Source organism: Dermatophagoides farinae, chromosome 1 (assembly GCF_024713945.1).
Source record: "Dermatophagoides farinae isolate YC_2012a chromosome 1, ASM2471394v1, whole genome shotgun sequence".
Taxonomy (NCBI): domain Eukaryota; kingdom Metazoa; phylum Arthropoda; class Arachnida; order Sarcoptiformes; family Pyroglyphidae; genus Dermatophagoides; species Dermatophagoides farinae.
In genome coordinates, this window is record NC_134677.1 from 8,007,158 (window position 1) to 8,024,060 (window position 16,903).

General features: G+C 30.5%; 1 protein-coding gene across 5 annotated transcripts in view; it reads left to right on the forward strand.

The window, feature by feature from the left end:
* The window catches only part of LOC124491875 (uncharacterized), a 58,077-nt gene that overhangs the window by 32,680 nt on the left and 8,494 nt on the right, over nucleotides 1-16,903 (forward strand). For 2 of the 5 annotated variants that reach the window (XM_075729864.1, XM_075729862.1), the window contains exon 4: nucleotides 10,627-11,184. The gene's annotated coding sequence lies outside the window, so the exon portion shown is untranslated. Of the gene's footprint in view, nucleotides 1-3,060; nucleotides 3,424-8,772; nucleotides 8,955-9,531; nucleotides 9,609-10,626; nucleotides 11,185-16,903 lie in introns of those variants that run through there. The other 3 variants (XM_075729869.1, XM_075729877.1, XM_075729880.1) reach the window with 3 other exon arrangements.

Consider the following 16,903-nt stretch of genomic DNA (forward strand, 5'->3'; position numbering starts at 1 on the left):
ATTAAATGTATTCATTCAATTCAATTGAATAGAATTCTAAGATAAACAACAGAAATCTATACCAATACAACAGTCGAACACACATTTTAGGTCTTTTTCCATTTTCAATTTATTTCGATTTCTTCAATCAATATAAACTTGATGATGATGATGATGATGATTAGAATTGATATTTGCAAATGTGTGTAGTAATATTGCTCTTAATTTTTTTTTTTGCTTGAAAAACTAAATCATATGATTCACATTCTTACACGTTTACATTCTGGTGAAATTTTCTTCTTCTTTTTTGTTGCTGCTGAAACGATTTTAGTGGGCAAAAGAATCAGAATACAAAAAATGCATATTCACATTATTCATTCACACATACATTGTATATGTCCATCTCTCTCTCTCTAGCGTCAAAAAAAAATTTTTTTTTCTATTCAAACATCATCATCATTCATTCATTCATTCATTCATTGTAAATACCAAACGACAACGACAAAAAAAATATTTGTTCGCTCCGGTTAGATTCAATTCTGTTTTTCGTTTTTGTTACTTGAATTAGATGATGGTCATCCGACGAACCAAAAATTAGATTCCAAAAGCGTGAATGAATGAATGAAAAAAAAAATTTTTTTTTCATTGAATTCATCGAATACAACAACAACAACAACAACAAAAATGAAAAAAAAAATTCTGTTTTATTATCTCGCATTCTTGGTTTACATATTTTTCCTGTGTGTTTGTGTGTGTGTGTATGTCCTTCACAAAATGTTAATATTCATTGTGTCAATGTCTCATGGTTTTGATACAAAACAACAATTCATGTTTCACATCATCATCACCACCAAAACCACGACAAATATATGAATGTTTATTCTTTATGAATTGAATTGAAATCAGAATTCAATGCATTCATTTATTTGTGTGTTTGTGTGTGTGTGTGTGTGTGTGTGTGTGTGTGCATCGAATTCCGAATCCGAATAGAAAAATAAAAGAAACGGATGAACGGAATTTATGATGTGTGTGGTTTTTTTTTGCAAACAAAATGAAAAAAATTAACAACAAAGTCGGATAATTATATTTTGGAAACTTGCTAGAAAATTCTTTTATCATTATCATTGTAATGATAAAAGTTGGACACTACAAAAAAAACGTTAACATATGAATTTTTTTCTCGTTTGTTTGTTTCACTCTTTGAAATCAAATTGAATGGAAAAATTGCACATTTTTTTCGTCTTTGAAATTGTAAATTTGCATTTGTGTGTGTGTGTGCGTGTCGGAATACACTTACACACTGATTTGTTGTTGTGTGGTGTGGATGAAAAACCCGATTTTTACCCGGATCTTTTCTCGTTTGTTTTGTATGGTTAATAAGCACACTGGCTTCACTCCTCTCCTTACTTTTATAATACTCGTTTGCTATGTGTGTGTGTTTGGCACGACCCTTTTTCAAACCCAAACCCATTGATGACTGACTGACTGTTATTTTTGCATTCACAAATTTTTTTTTTTTTTTGTTCATCCAATTGCATCCATTCATCTAATAGTGTATGTGTGTCTAAATGGAATGAGAAAGAGTGAGAGAGACTGGTTTATTTTTATTGACTTGTTTTTATCACACCACCGCCACCGAAACCGCCACCACAACATTCAATCTGTGCTTGATTTCTTCTTCATTTTTATTTTTATTTTTATTTTACATGAGATGCATATCTACCAATAAATCGACTATAATCTCCTCCTTTTTCTTCTATTAAACACACAAACACACACACATACACGCATCTTTGAATAAAATAAACCAAAAGCTTATATATATATAGGAACAACAACGATAGTCAACTCTTTCTTTTTTTTTTGTTTTATTTGATGTTTCATATATTCGTAAATTGTGTAGATGATTACTCAATATTTTGTCAATTTCCGTTACTTACTTTTTTTTGGTTTTGTTTCAATTTTTTTTCCTCTTGTTGTTTTTGGTGGTTCACCTGCACGAATAACAAAAAAAAATGGACAAAAATCTCACGAACCTAGAGAGAAAGAAAGAGGAAGAATACAACAATTATTCATGAAACACAAGATGAAGAAAAAAAAACTAGTTATCACAACAACAACAAAAAATCTGCTATGATTTTGTCTGGTCAAAGTAATTGGCTTTTTTTTTGTTCTTCACTCACACACTACATTTATAAAGTTTACAAATCTTGAATCTCTAGCGATATCCACCCGTTTCAATCATTTAGGTCTTGGAAAGAAAATGAGAAAATTTGGGCCTCAATCTTAATGTTCATTTTTCATTGAACCAAAGTAGTGGCCATAATTTTTTTAAGATTGAATAATGTTAAGGTTAATGGATTTTGATGTGCAATAGCACATTCACGGGATTCACAACCGTTTTTTTTCGATAAAGATTATTATTATTATATATGGGTTTTTCTCATATTCATTTTACTTCTCAGTTGGTAGATTTTTTTTGTTTTGTTCTTGACCTACCGATCATCGTCATCTACACAGACACACACACACACACACTGATCGATCAATCGATTGGTCAGACATCAGAATTTTTTTTATTTTAATCAAACAAGTGGTTATTTTTGGTTGTTTGATGATAATGATGAGGCGATCAGAAAAAAAATTGGTCTATAAACCCCCCTTCGTGCAAAACTCTGTTGAAGAAATCCTTCATTTCAGTTATTAGGGCTGATACATGTGTGTGTGTGATTTTTTTTATCTCCATTCTTTCGTAACGAGTAATTTGACTTTAGGTCAAAGTCTGGACAATGTTCTAGACATTTCATACTCATGAGATTCAAAAAAAAAAGAAAGAAATCAAAGTGCCTCACTAAAGATAGAGAAAGAGAAAATAAAAAGAGAGGACAAGAGAAAGGTCAAATATTAGACGACCAATGTATTGTTGTTGTAGCTGGTTCACATACACACACACACACACTAACCTAGACTTAAGATATACAAGTGGTACCTAGTATATCTGTGTGTGTGTATGTACCCCCATAACACATATTACCGAGCATGACCAAGATTTTGACCACAGTCCAGTCCAGTCAGTTGCTAGACAGTTGCTTTTCTAGTTTTTAGTTTTTTTTCTTATTCTTCCTTACTTTTTTTTTTGCTACTCTACATTCATTTGAAATTGAAATTTATACAATTTCTGATGATGGTCAGTTTGGGTTCGGATTTTTTTTGTTGTTGGTTCATTGTTGATTAGTATAACCTGCAGTGTGGATCAAAAAAAAGGAGAAGAAGAAGAAGAAATTACAGCAACAACAAAAATCATCAAAACACCGTGATCAAAGATTGTTTTTTTTATTTGAATTTTTCGCAAAGTGCACTTTTGAAATTTTCATTTTTGTCATTGTATGAGTGATGTGTTTCATCGTTTCATTAAATTCTTGAAATTTTCATTTTTTTTTCTCGGTAAGTTTTTCTCCCTATCACAATCAATTTCTGTCATTTCTGTCCACATATAACGATACATTATTGTTATCTTTAATATGAATTTCATTTGTTTGTTTGTGGCCACCATCAAACAATATAGCGGATTTTTTTTTGTCTATTTTTGTTGCTGATGTAATCGATAAATATCGATTGATTTGTCTCTTTCTCTCTCTCTCACTCTCGATTGTTATGTACTTGCGTTTTTTTTCCGCTTTTGAAGAAAAAAAAAATTTTTATTTATTCCACTCTCTACATCGATTGATTGATTGATTGATTGATTTGAATGGTTCTCTTTTTTTTGTTCATATTTCATATTCCAATTTTTGTTTTGTTTTGTCTGATCGGAAAATTATTTCATTTTTTCGGTCACTTTTTTTCTTTCTCTCTCTCTCTCATTTTACTCTTCTGCAATTATGTCATTATGTTTTTTAATTAATTCATTATTATTGTATCAATTATTTGGCAAGATGAGAAAACAAAAATAAAGACCAGAAATATCGACTTTATAAAAAAAAGTCAATAGCTTGTTTCTTGAAAGTAATGGATGATTTTCTTTCTTTTTTTTTGTTTTGTTTCTAATAATAATTTTCCGGTTATATCCCAACGTTGATGATGATGATGATGATACACAAATAGACAGCTGTTATTTTTTCTTGAACCAATAAAAATGGCTAATTTGTTTGAAGACAAAAAAAAAAAATTTCACTGAAAAACAACAACAACAACAATGAAAAACAGATCGATTAATAATTAGTATCAAACATTATTGAACAAGAGTCGATAAAAAAAGTAGTGGATGCAAAAATTCCAGCCATCAAAATAAATTTGATGATGACGAACAAAAAAAAAAAAAAATTGTCGCGTGTCTCGGATTCATTTCATTCCTTCATATATATATGGTGCTGTATTACCCGATACAAATACCGAAAAAAAAAATTTATTTTGGACTGATGTGATGCTGTATTTTCATTTTTTTCTTTTCGTTTCGTTTTGGGCAGACTTGCCATTCTATTGTTGTCGTTTGTTGTTTGGGACAGTGTTGTCTTTTTCATTCATTAATTCATCCATTCATTCATTCATTCATTTGATTGAATTCAATATCGAATGAATTTCATTCTTTTAGTCAGTCAGTCAGTCAGTCACTTGGTCTGTTGGTCGATCCACACACACACACACACACACACACACATCCATTTAATATTTTTTTTTTTTTTTGGATTTTTTCGTTTGTAAGTTTCCTCGGTCATCCTCTCTCTCTCTCACACACACACACACACACATATACATCCTCATCCATCTACCCGATGTATATATCAACAATCCATCCATCCATCCATTCAGCCATCCCCTTGGTACAAAATTAGATTTCCCAAAATAAAAAATAAAAAAAATAAAAAATAAAAAAGATTTTCTTTTGCTTTTCCTACACATTTTATCCTCTGTTACGTACGTTTTTTTTTTCATCATCCACATTTACATGGTTTGTATTCACATTTAGTCGCGAGAGTGACATTAGGCCAGTGATGATAAAAAAAAAAGAAAAATTTCTTTTGTCTACATGATGGTTCCACTGCTGCTGATGCTGTGTGTGTGTGTGTGTGTGATGGACGCACGAATAAGCGCGTGTCCGTTTTACAATAAATGTCCAATATCCGAGAAAAAAAAAATTTTTTTTTTCATTCTTCTTTTCCCCTCCTTGCTTGAAGCAGATCTCGGGTATTTTTTTTTTCGTGATGGTGGATCTGTTCATAATATCACACACACACACACACACACACAGATGCACGTCGATTACGACGTGCCAAATGCAAATTGTTCAATTTTTTTTTCAAGAGATTCAAATCATTCATTCAATTCAAAATCTAACATCCACATCCATGGTGTGTATATGACCGTTGGTTCCATTGGATGGTCCATTTTTTTTTCTTTACCAAAAACTCCACACACATATATCCACTATATATATCAGTCTCATCGGTCATCATGTGTGTGTGTGTGTGTTCCAGAAAGAGAAAGAAAGAAAAAAACCGACCAATATACTATTGATGTCGGTCGTGGTGATGTGTGTGTGTGTGTGTGTGTGTGTGTATGATGGGCATATTTTTCGATTCAAATATATAAAAAACACATTTCACTTTCAAAATCACAATTTTTTGTTGTTTAAAAAAATTGATGATGATGATGATGATGATGATGAGAATAACAATAGCCATACGATGATGATGGTTTCTCTCACTCTCTCTCTCTGTGTGTGTGTGTGTATTTTTTTGATATTTGTTTCGCTTAATTTTCGTTGTTGACTGATTTTTTTTTTCGTTGTATATACCAATGAAGATCACTAGTGTAAAACTAGGTTTTTTTCTATCGCTCTGCATCCATTTTGTGTTACATATGTGTGAAAACTAGGTCTCGGTCAAATTTTTTTTTTCGTTTTTTTTTTGGATTTTGATGATGATGTTGATGACAATAAATCAAACACACACATATGCATATGGTTGATATTTTTGTTGTTTTGGGCCAGTGTTTCATTTGTTTTTTTTTTTTTGATTGAAAAAATAAATCAGGCCAATTCACAGTACAGTGTTGTCAGATTCTTTATTCTTTTTCTTTGAATAAAAAAAAATAAATAAATAAAGATATTCGCTACTTTACTTAAACTGGTATATTGGAGAATTTAGCTAAATCAAAAACACAAGCAAAGCCAAATCAAAATATAGAATCTTAAAAAGCAAAAATGAATGAGACGTCTCTGATTCTTTTTCTATTTTTTTAGTGTAGTTTAGTTTGATTTTCTAGATTCCAATTTGATCTATTATCATTATTATTTGAAATGTTTTTTCGATGAAATATACAAAACGAACACAGACACAGACACACAAAAAAAAACATACATTTCACATCTATCCATCCATCTATACAATAATTATTTGTTTGTCATGTTTGTGCATTCTCTCTTATGTTTGTTTGTTTGTTTGTTTGTTTGTTTGTCTGTATGGACCAATTGGATATAAGATAAAATGTGATGTGTGATGTAATATATGGATTCACATTGATTGTACATCATCATCATATATGTGTGTGTGTGTGTGTGTATGTAAAATATATATACAGTGTATTTATATATATATATATAGTCGGTATATGTATGCGTTGTATGTTGTCCGAACGGATTCGTCCATTTGGTTAACGTCTTTTTTTTCTCCTTTTTCTTTTTTTTTTTTTTTTTTTTGGTTGCTGTTGTTGTTAGTGTATTGGAATTTAGGAATTTCATTATTTATTTTTTTTTTCTTTCATATGATTGCCGTCTTTTGTTGCTGTTGTTCTTGGTTCTGGTTGTTGTTCTTGATTCTGGTACCAATTTTATTCTTGTTGTTGTTGTTGTTGTTCACCATTGCATTTTGATTTGCTTTTTTTTATATATATTTATTTTGTTGTTGTGAATAAAAAATAAAAAAAAAAACAGGGAAAAGAATTTCTTATGAATTTCTTTTCTTCTCAATTTTGCCTTTAGAATTTATATACCATATATGAGTGAGATGGACAGATAGAAAGATGGATAGATAGATAGATAGATAGATTGTTTCTTTTTTTTCACAAATTTTTTTTTTTCGTTCAATGCATATATATATTGTATTTGTATGTATGTGTGTTATATGAGGTATATATGGTTACACATGGTGTCCAAACATTCACATTGTATACGTTTGTCTCTCTCTCTCTCTCTCTCGAACTTACTCTTTTTTTTTCTCTCTCACAATGTATTTGTGTGTGTGTGTCTCCAATTCTTTTGCCTTATTATATTATATATATTGGAACGCTTGTTATGTAAGAATTTTTTTTTTGACTCAACATCATCAACAACGACAACAAGAACCAAACGAATTGGAAAAAATAAACAGTAAAGCATCTCTCTCTCTCTTTTTTTTCATTTGTGCTTATATGGTGATTTCTTTTTTTTTTCACTGATGATGATCATGGTGGTGGTGGTGGTGGTGGTGGTATAGTAATGGTCACTACACACATGAACGAGAATGAATAAAAAAAAACAAACAGAATATTCTGCTCCTGTGATGTTTTGGAAATGTTGCATGTATCAAAGAATACAATGCATACACACACACATATTCAAGATGAAGTTTCAACATATTTCCAACATTCTTTTGTTCTATTTTTTTTTGCATACAACTTGATTGTTTGTTTGTTTCACCATCATCATCATCATCTTTTTTCAGGCTATAATTTATATATAGAATTTTTTTTACCCCATTGATTATGTGTGTGTGTGTGTGTGTTATGGATCGATCGGATTTTTTTTTTCTATTCTTATTACTAGAATCCACTGTCAATTGTTGAGAAAAAAAACAAAATACACGCACACATACATACCGTGGGTCCATATTATTATAGTCAAAAATATTCTATGGATTCTTCTTTTGATTATTCGGACATTCACCAATATTACACACACATAGAGTGCATAAGCATTCAAAAAAAAATCAAAAACATCCTGCGCGCACACTTGTTTGTTAGGCAATAAACAAACAAACAGAAAAAAATCATGGCCCAAATTTATTCTTCAAAATTATTATTATCAGTTTTTTTCGACTAAGAAAAAAAGGGAAAAGAGATGATGGTCATCCAGTTTTTTTTCTGTTGTATTGAATTTGATTTATGTATGTGTGTGTGTGTGTGTGTGTGTGTGTGTGTGTGCATATGATGATGTCTAGACTGTTGTTGTTCTGCTTTAGATCTGTTTTATGCTGCTAGAATTTTTTTTTCTCATTTAAAGAAAAATTAAACAAAATGAAAATGTATAAAAAAAAATCTAAACCCCAAAAATAGCCGATACATTAACAACAACAACAACAACGAATTGAATATGACATATTCTGGTTCATATTCTTGAACTACTAGAACAAATACTGGAATATCATATGTGGGCGAAAGAAGAACAGAATAGAATGGAACAGAACGGAATAAATGAATAGTATGCGTCCGCCTTTTCTTTCATTCTTATTCTGGTCGATCGGTACAACGATCGGACTGGACCAAAATGAAATAAATAACAATCTTTTTCTGTCTGATCATGTATTTTTTTTTTCTTTTACTTCTTCTATTTCAAACTGGACTATACTGACTGGACTTTGCTCCTTTCATTTTCATTCACTGTGTTAGTGTATGTGCGTGTGTGTGTGTGTGTGTATAAACAGAATCCTAGAATAAATATTCTACCACCACCAGTCCACTAACTAACCAAATGAAGCCAGCACACACACACATAACGGTGAATCCATATAAACAAAAAACAACAACAACAACAGCTAGAACTTGCGCGTTTCATTTTATTTCATTTCATTTTTTCTTCATTATAATCTTGGTGGTATCTATTTTATTTTTTTTTTATAGAAAACTTTCATCATCATTATTGGCTGCTAGATCCATAATCATCATCGTCATCAGTGTTTCATGGTGAAAGGCGCCCGACCACCGGGTTTTTTTTTATATCCAATGTATGTGTATCTTTTTTGGGTATTCCAACTTTTTTTTTCATTAACATCATTCAATTGTCACCATTCATTTGAACACAAACACACACAACACACACACACACAGCAAAAGACACAAACGTGTAAAAGAGACTAGAAAAACTTTTTTTCTGTCATATTTTCATTTAGAACTTTCTTTTCTTTTCTGGTTGGTTTGTACAATATATTTTTTTTATTGTTTGTTCTGTTTTTGTTTTCTGTCATTCGTTCCATATGCATTCATGATCCTTGAGATTCAGTGCATGCATACATCTTGTCCGCATTTGGTTGTTGATTTACCTGTATTCCAGGAATATATTTCCCATACACACACCGAATCTTTGAAGAATTTCTTTTTTTTTTTTTTGGTTCCAAAATAATCATCATCATCATCATGTGTGATTATCTTTCATTTCATTATCACAATCATTCATCAACATCAATGTCGTCGTCGTCGTTGTCGTTGTCGTCGTCTAGACCATCATCATCATCATCATTTTGTTTATTTTGAGAAAAAAAAATTTGAAAAACATTGAAATTTCAAATGAGCCATTTACCAGAAAAAAAAACCAAATGTGATTTGTTGTTGTTTGGTAATTTTGTTGATATGATCAAAAAAAAAATGATGAACATTTTCATGTATGCAAAAAAAAATAATAATTTTAAAATTTTCCTGTTTTGTAATGAAAAAAAAATCTGAATCGTAATAATTGAAATGAAAGTTGTCCATGAAAATAATATGCTCCATGTGTGTGTGTGTGTGTGTTTTTCTGTTTGAATGGCGCCAAATCTTGTTCATCATCATGTTATAAACACATGTGTTTATCAGAATTTTTTTTTTTTTTTTGTTTCGTTAGCTAAGACACACACTCTGTGTGTGTGCGTTTGAGAAAGAGAGAGAGAATAACCGCTGCTGCCGTCATCGTTACCACCACACACTGGAACACACACACACTTTAATAAATTTTGCCGGCAAAAAGAGAAAAAAAAATTTTTTTTTTGTTTCGTTTCGTTTTCAATTTATATAAACTTTTCACAAATTTTTTTTTTGTTTGTTCGTTTGTCTCGAGTTCTATAAGTGTGTTTGTGTGTGTGTTCCCGAATTCTGAATATCCGGCAATTTTCTTTTCCCATCGTTTCTTATTTTTTTTTTTTTTTTTTTTTTGGTTTTCTGTTGAGTATTCTTGATAGACACTGTCGTCTGTTTCAAATGATACAAATGTGTGTGTGTGTTTGTTGATATTTGTTTTTATTGGAGAATAAAAAACAAACAAACAACAATAATTGAAAAAAAAATTTTTTTGAAAATAATTTAATCACGCACACACATTGTCACCGGTTTTTTTAAAATTTTTTTTTGTTGCGTTTATATGCATTCATTCATTCGGTTTTTATCAACAAACAAAATCAAAATTCATTGAAAAATAACATTGTAGTGTCGTTGTGTGTGTGTGTGTGTGTGGATAAACGCCGACGCCAATGGCTTTTATACACTCCTACCTAGAAAATTTTGTTTGCTTCACTCACTGAAAACACTACGTTGTCGTTGTTTTTTTTTTTGGCAAAATTCAATTATTATTAAAGATTTCACTCTTAAACATTTCTTTGAATTCTAATTCTTAATTCTTTTTTTTTCATTTAACAAAAAAAAAAATAGGTTCCAAAAATACGACAAGGACGACAAAAACTTTGTTGCTGTCGCAGCCACAATCAACACAGTGTTATCATTGGCAATAATAACCCAAACTACAGCCATCGTTGTGGTCGTTTTTGATTCAAACGAACAAAAAATAAAAAATAAAAATGAAATAAAAAAAACGAATAATAATCAAAAATAGTGATCCAAATATTCCAAATATTCAACTAAATCAACTGGATTGAACAAACGAAAAATTACAGAATTTACAAAATCATCATTTTGATTTCTGTGAATTTTGACTTCGATTTCATTTTTTTTTTTTTTTGAACAAAAGTTCCTATATTTGATTACCTCATTATCATCATCTATTTTTCTCTCTCTCTCTCTTTCACACACACACACACACACGAACTCTCTATTTGACCATTTCAACCTCATCAATTATATACTGCTGCTGTTATTCATTTTTTTTGATTCTTGGAAGAAAAAAAAAGACGTAGAAGAATTTTTTTTGCTTTGATTTTTTACCTGATGTGTGTGTGTGTGTGTGTGTGCGTCTGTGGACCTTTTATCCAGGTAGGTCTAATTTTCTTTATATATATATTTAAATCTCGATAAATTTGAATACATTTTTGTATTGAGCAATTTTTTGTTGTTATTTTTTTTTTATTGTCATTGTTGTTGATGACGATAATTTCATTTCAAACTATTAGAGTATGAACAAAAAAAACGATGCCTTAGTCACGATCTTTTGTTGGAAAATCTGTACTTAATTCATACTTTTCATCTAGTTGTCAATTAAGAAAACAAAAAGAAATAAATAAAGACAGGTAGTTGTGATCAATAGCTTAGTGTGTGTGTATGTGTACCTGTGTTTGAATTTGAATTCGAAAAAAAAACATTTTCGATTACAGCAACATACATATTCATATACAACATCGTGTGTGTGTGTGTGTGTGTGCAAAACATAAAACGGTTTTTTTTCTGGATCGATGCAATATAAATAAATCTTTTGTCGTTGATTTTTTTTTTTGCTGTCGTCGTCAAGACGAATGTCTCTCTGTAAAAAAATATGGTTAAGTAGAACAACAACTACGAACAAAAAAAAAAATCGTAACAAAGTTAAAACCACAACAATAACAATGAAGCTGTCATTTTTTTATTTTTTTATTTTCATTTTTTTTTCTGCTTTGACGAATCATTGGGCGAGTCTATAGTCTAGTCTATAGTTGTCGTCCAGAATACACATAATTAATATTCCGCATTCATTTTAACTTGATTTGAGTGAAAAAAAAACAACAACAACAAAAAAAAAACAATGAAAACCGAAACATAACACAACACGGTACAATAACAACAACAACAACAACAACAAAAATCATTAATAGTCAGCTATAGCCAACTCCCCTAAACAACAACAACAACAGCAAAAACAACGGAAAAATTCGTGTGTGTGTGTGTGTCTGTCGTGATAACTTTAATTCTGATAAATTATTCAATTTATATAAATGAAAAAATATTTTCATATATACAAAGTTTTTTTTTTTTTGTTATTCACGGTGAAACTTTTTTTTTCTCACTGAGGTTTTAATGAATTAATGTCATTCCAGGTATTTGATAATGATGACGTGATTATGTGTCAAACTATTAAATCAATGGACAAAAATTGAATTTTTCAATTTTTTTTCATTGTTTTTGCTTTTATTGCACAATATTTATCGATGATGGAATGATTGTGCAATTGTCTAAACACATGCCAATATTTTTCATTTCTAACTCCTGTTGCTTGATGATCATCATCCAAAATTGGTTCAGTTTTTTTTTTATCTGACTAGAATTCAAGTTTCTCCAGATGAGAAGAAAAAAAATTTGTTCAATTTTTTTTCCAGCTTTTTGTCATCATTGACATCGACACAATGATGATCTTTTCAATGTTTTGGATACACTTGTTGTTTGTTTGTTGTTGTTGTTGTTGATGTTCACTTGGCTTGTTTAAGCTTTATTTTTTTTTCATAAACTAAAAAAGTTGACAATTTTTTTTTCGGTTCATGGTGGCTTTCTGTGTGTGTGTGTGTTTGTGCTCTATTTGATAATCATCATTATTCGATGATGATGATGATGAAAATTTTTTTTGTTGTTGTTGTTGAAAATGTACAAGGGATGTATGTATGTATTATAAGCAATTCACTTGTGTCAAGGACACAAAGTCACAAAGGTCATCATCAGCCATGATGATGATGATGATGATGACGAAGACGACGACGAATCACATCGGCACATTGAATTTTATTTATTTATTCATTTTCGTTATTATCCCTCTCCCCTTCCAAAAAAAAAAAAAAATTCTTGTTTGTTTGAAGTTTTCTTTCTGTTGATCATTTTCAAACATCTCATGTGTGTGTGTGTGTTGGTGTTTGTATTGGATAAATAAAAATGTAGATAAAAAGCGAGTCAAAGTGAAAAAAATGTTTCTGCTGCTGCTCATGCATAGATATACAAAAAAAAACTTTCATTTCATTTTTTTTGTTGATCCGTTTTTTTGGGTTTTTGTTTTGTTTTTTTTTGTGTTTTCTGTAAATATATCACACACACACATCCATATGCAAACATACACTTGATTCTCTGATGATGATGATGATGATGAGAATCAAAAGAAATGTAAAAAAAAGATTCGGACCGAAGCTGATGGTTGTTGGCGATTTGTTAGTGAAAATAACCAAAAAAAAAAAAAAATTTATTCTCCATCCATAGTGATAATCAGCTATTTTTTTCAATTTCTGAATGTTTGCTGGTTGGTTGGTTGGTTGGTTGGTTGCCTAGAAATGTCGCTTGTAGACATTCGATATTATTTTTACGCATCCAGTTTTTTTTTAGAAAAATAAGAGCAAGTGTTTGTGTGTGTGTGTGTGTGTGTGTGTGTGTGAACACACAGGAAAAGCAAGCATCTGGAGGAAGCGAATCATCATCATCATCATCATCATTCCGATTGCTATGGAAAGAGAGTTGTTGTCGTTGTTGTTTTTTTTTTTGTTTATTGATAATGATAATTATTGGTGAACTTGGTTTGTTATCAGTCAAACTTGTTGTTTTACTGTCGTCATCGTCGTCGTCGTCGTAGTCGTAATTGAATATTGAAAAAAGGAATGATTGGTGTTTGTTGGATGGATTTATTTCTTATGATGAATATATTGAACAAATATTGAATAACATTTATGATCAAGTATTCTCAATTTTTCTTTTTTTTTTTTTTGTTTTTTTAGGTTTTCTTTACATTTGAAACATTGAGATAAATGTTTCTTATCATGATATGTGTATATGTGTGGGTGTGTATGTATGTTTTCTCATATTCAAAACTTTTACAAAATATAATGGCCAACAACAACAACGTTTTGTTTGATTGATTCGACTTTGTACTTTTTTTTCCATTTTTATTCAGCAAATAATAATAATAATAAAGTCGACCCTAGCTAAATATTGTCACACACACACACACACACACACACACACACACAGAATTTTTCTGATTAGAGAAAGAGAGAAAAAAAATCTAAAACAGAATTCTAGGTGTATTTTACTTTGACAAAAAAACACACACACACACAAATGCACACATAAGCATCACATTTTTATAGTTATAGTGCATAGTATAGTATGGTGAGTAAATAAAATGAGTAGCACACACACACATAGAACATAGAACATCTTCAAACATTATCATCATCATCATCATCATCATTAAACTGAAGACACAAAATATTAAAGTAAAAAGAAAGAGTAACTCAACCCATTCAGATGATAAACATTATTATCATTTTAGTTTGTTTGCTCGCATATAGTGTATATATATATAAAAGATGCAATGATGATGATGAGGATGATGATGATTGTTGTAGATGCATGAATGAAAACTGGTTTTTTCTGTTGTTGTTGTTGTCTACAACTCTATATCTTTAACAACAACAACAACAACGACAACGACTATGAAAAAAATGGGCAAGACGATAAAGGGGTTATATTATATTATGCATTTGGATGTGACTCGGTTTTTTTTCTATTATCAATGAACTTGGTTAGTGTGTGTGTGTGTGGCTGCGTTATAAACACATCCTATATAATTTTGTTTTTCATCATATAAAAACCACACACATATATGTGAATAGTGGCATTGACAATATATATATGTGGAAAAACAAAATGAACGGGGTAAAAACATTATTTCCATTTGGAATACAATTACCCTATTCGAATGAACGGGTAACACACACACACACACACCAAAACCAACAACACACGCATGTTAGTTATTCCGTTTATCTCTATATCAAAGTGTATGTGTGCGTGGGTGTTTATTTCCTATTTCCGTTCAAATTTTTTTTTTTTTGCTATTCTTGATAATAATGATTATTATGCTGACTGACTAACTGAGAACTGTGTCCATCCAGTTGTCTTGTATTCTTCACTATATTATTATTTTTTTCTTTGGACAGTGGCTCGAATTTCAAGTTTTTCTTTTCTATAAGATTCCAATGATTCTCAAGAATCGATGATGATGATGACGACGATGACGATGTTTTTTGGATTTTGGAATCCAGGTGTGTGTGTGTGTGTGGGCATTGTATTTTATTTGATTTAGATTCTTTTTTGTCCTCTGTTATATTTATATATTCTATTAGATTTTGTTGTTGTTTATATTGTCAAGAAATTGAAATTGGAATTTGGAATTTAATTATTTTTTTTCTGTGTCCTGTACTTTTATTCACTGGAATCTGAGAGAGAGAAAATGTGAAATGAACCAATTTTTTTTCATATATATCATTTGGGTACATCATTCAATCATCATGATGATCATGGATCGATCATAATTAATTGAAATTGAAAGTTTTTCTTTATTTTTCTTGGCGGATTATAATCATCATGATCATGATCATGGATTATAATAAATGAATTTTTTGCTGAAATAAACAACAAACACACACACACACACACAGAGAGAAAGAGAACGAAAAATTCAAATTGAAAAGCTCCATAAATTGTGTAGATTGAATTGACAAAAATGGAAGACAAAATCAAAGTTTTTTTTGTTTTTTTGTTTTGTTTTGTTCATTAGATCCAAGATTTTGGGTGCAGATTTCACACTTTTTCTCGGTTTTATGTTTTCTATTCAACTTTTTTTTTCTTTTAGTTATCTAATATATTCTTTTCCGTATTTGCTGCTTCTGTTGCTGTTGTTGTTGTTATTGTGAATGAACGAATGAATAAAGAAATTGAATGGAAGAAGAGGAAAAAAAATCTGGTTTTACACCATTGACCAATGACAATAACAAAAAAAAACTGAGAATGAGAAATGAAGAAGAAAATGAAATGAATACAATCCAGTTGCAGATGCCATACATTCATTCATTCATTCATTCAAACATACATACAGTGATCTCTTCTCAATCGATTTCCTTTGGCCCGCATCCTCATCATCATCATCATCATCATCATCATCTGGTATCGAAAGAAAAAAAAATTACCACTGTCCAGTCTAGTCCAGTCCAGTCAAGTCCAGTCTATCCAGATGCGAAAAAAAAGTTTTTTTTATTATTATTATTATTATTACTCGGATCGGAAGCTAAATTTTTTTTTGTTTGCCTCTTACTTTTACTTTTCCATTTTTTTTTCATTCTCGTTTGTTCACATACTCATTATTTGGATTTTGGAACTTTTCTCCTTTTTTTTCTCCTGACTGAGAAGCTTGTGTATGATGATGAGAAAATAGAGACGACCAACAACAACAACAAAAAACTTGGAAATCTTGACCGCACCTTGGCCTCTGTCTTCACACACACACACACACACACACTTAACAAACAAACATCTTTTTTTTCCATTTCTGGATTGAGTAAAATAATAACCATGTGTTTGTATTTGGACAATACCAAGATTTGACCAAAAGAAGAAAAAATCCCAACACTTTTTTTTCTTTCTCTCTCTCTCACACACACATTCACACAGTAACCTACTACCGGTATAACGATAATATTTCCATACATACTAAACACATAAGCTGTTGACCGGGACCCGAAACCGGTCACTATGTTCACACAAACAATTGAATAGTAATGGGTCACAAGGCCGTATAATACACAAAAGATAAAGATTTTTTCCCGTATTTTCGATAACTCCTTACAACAACAATAACAAAAAAAAATTGAATGAAAGCGAAAGGAAGAAAATTTTCTTTTTCCACTATTATCGAATTGTATATAACCCGAACAAGAAACATGTCATATCGAAAAACCTTGAGAAATGA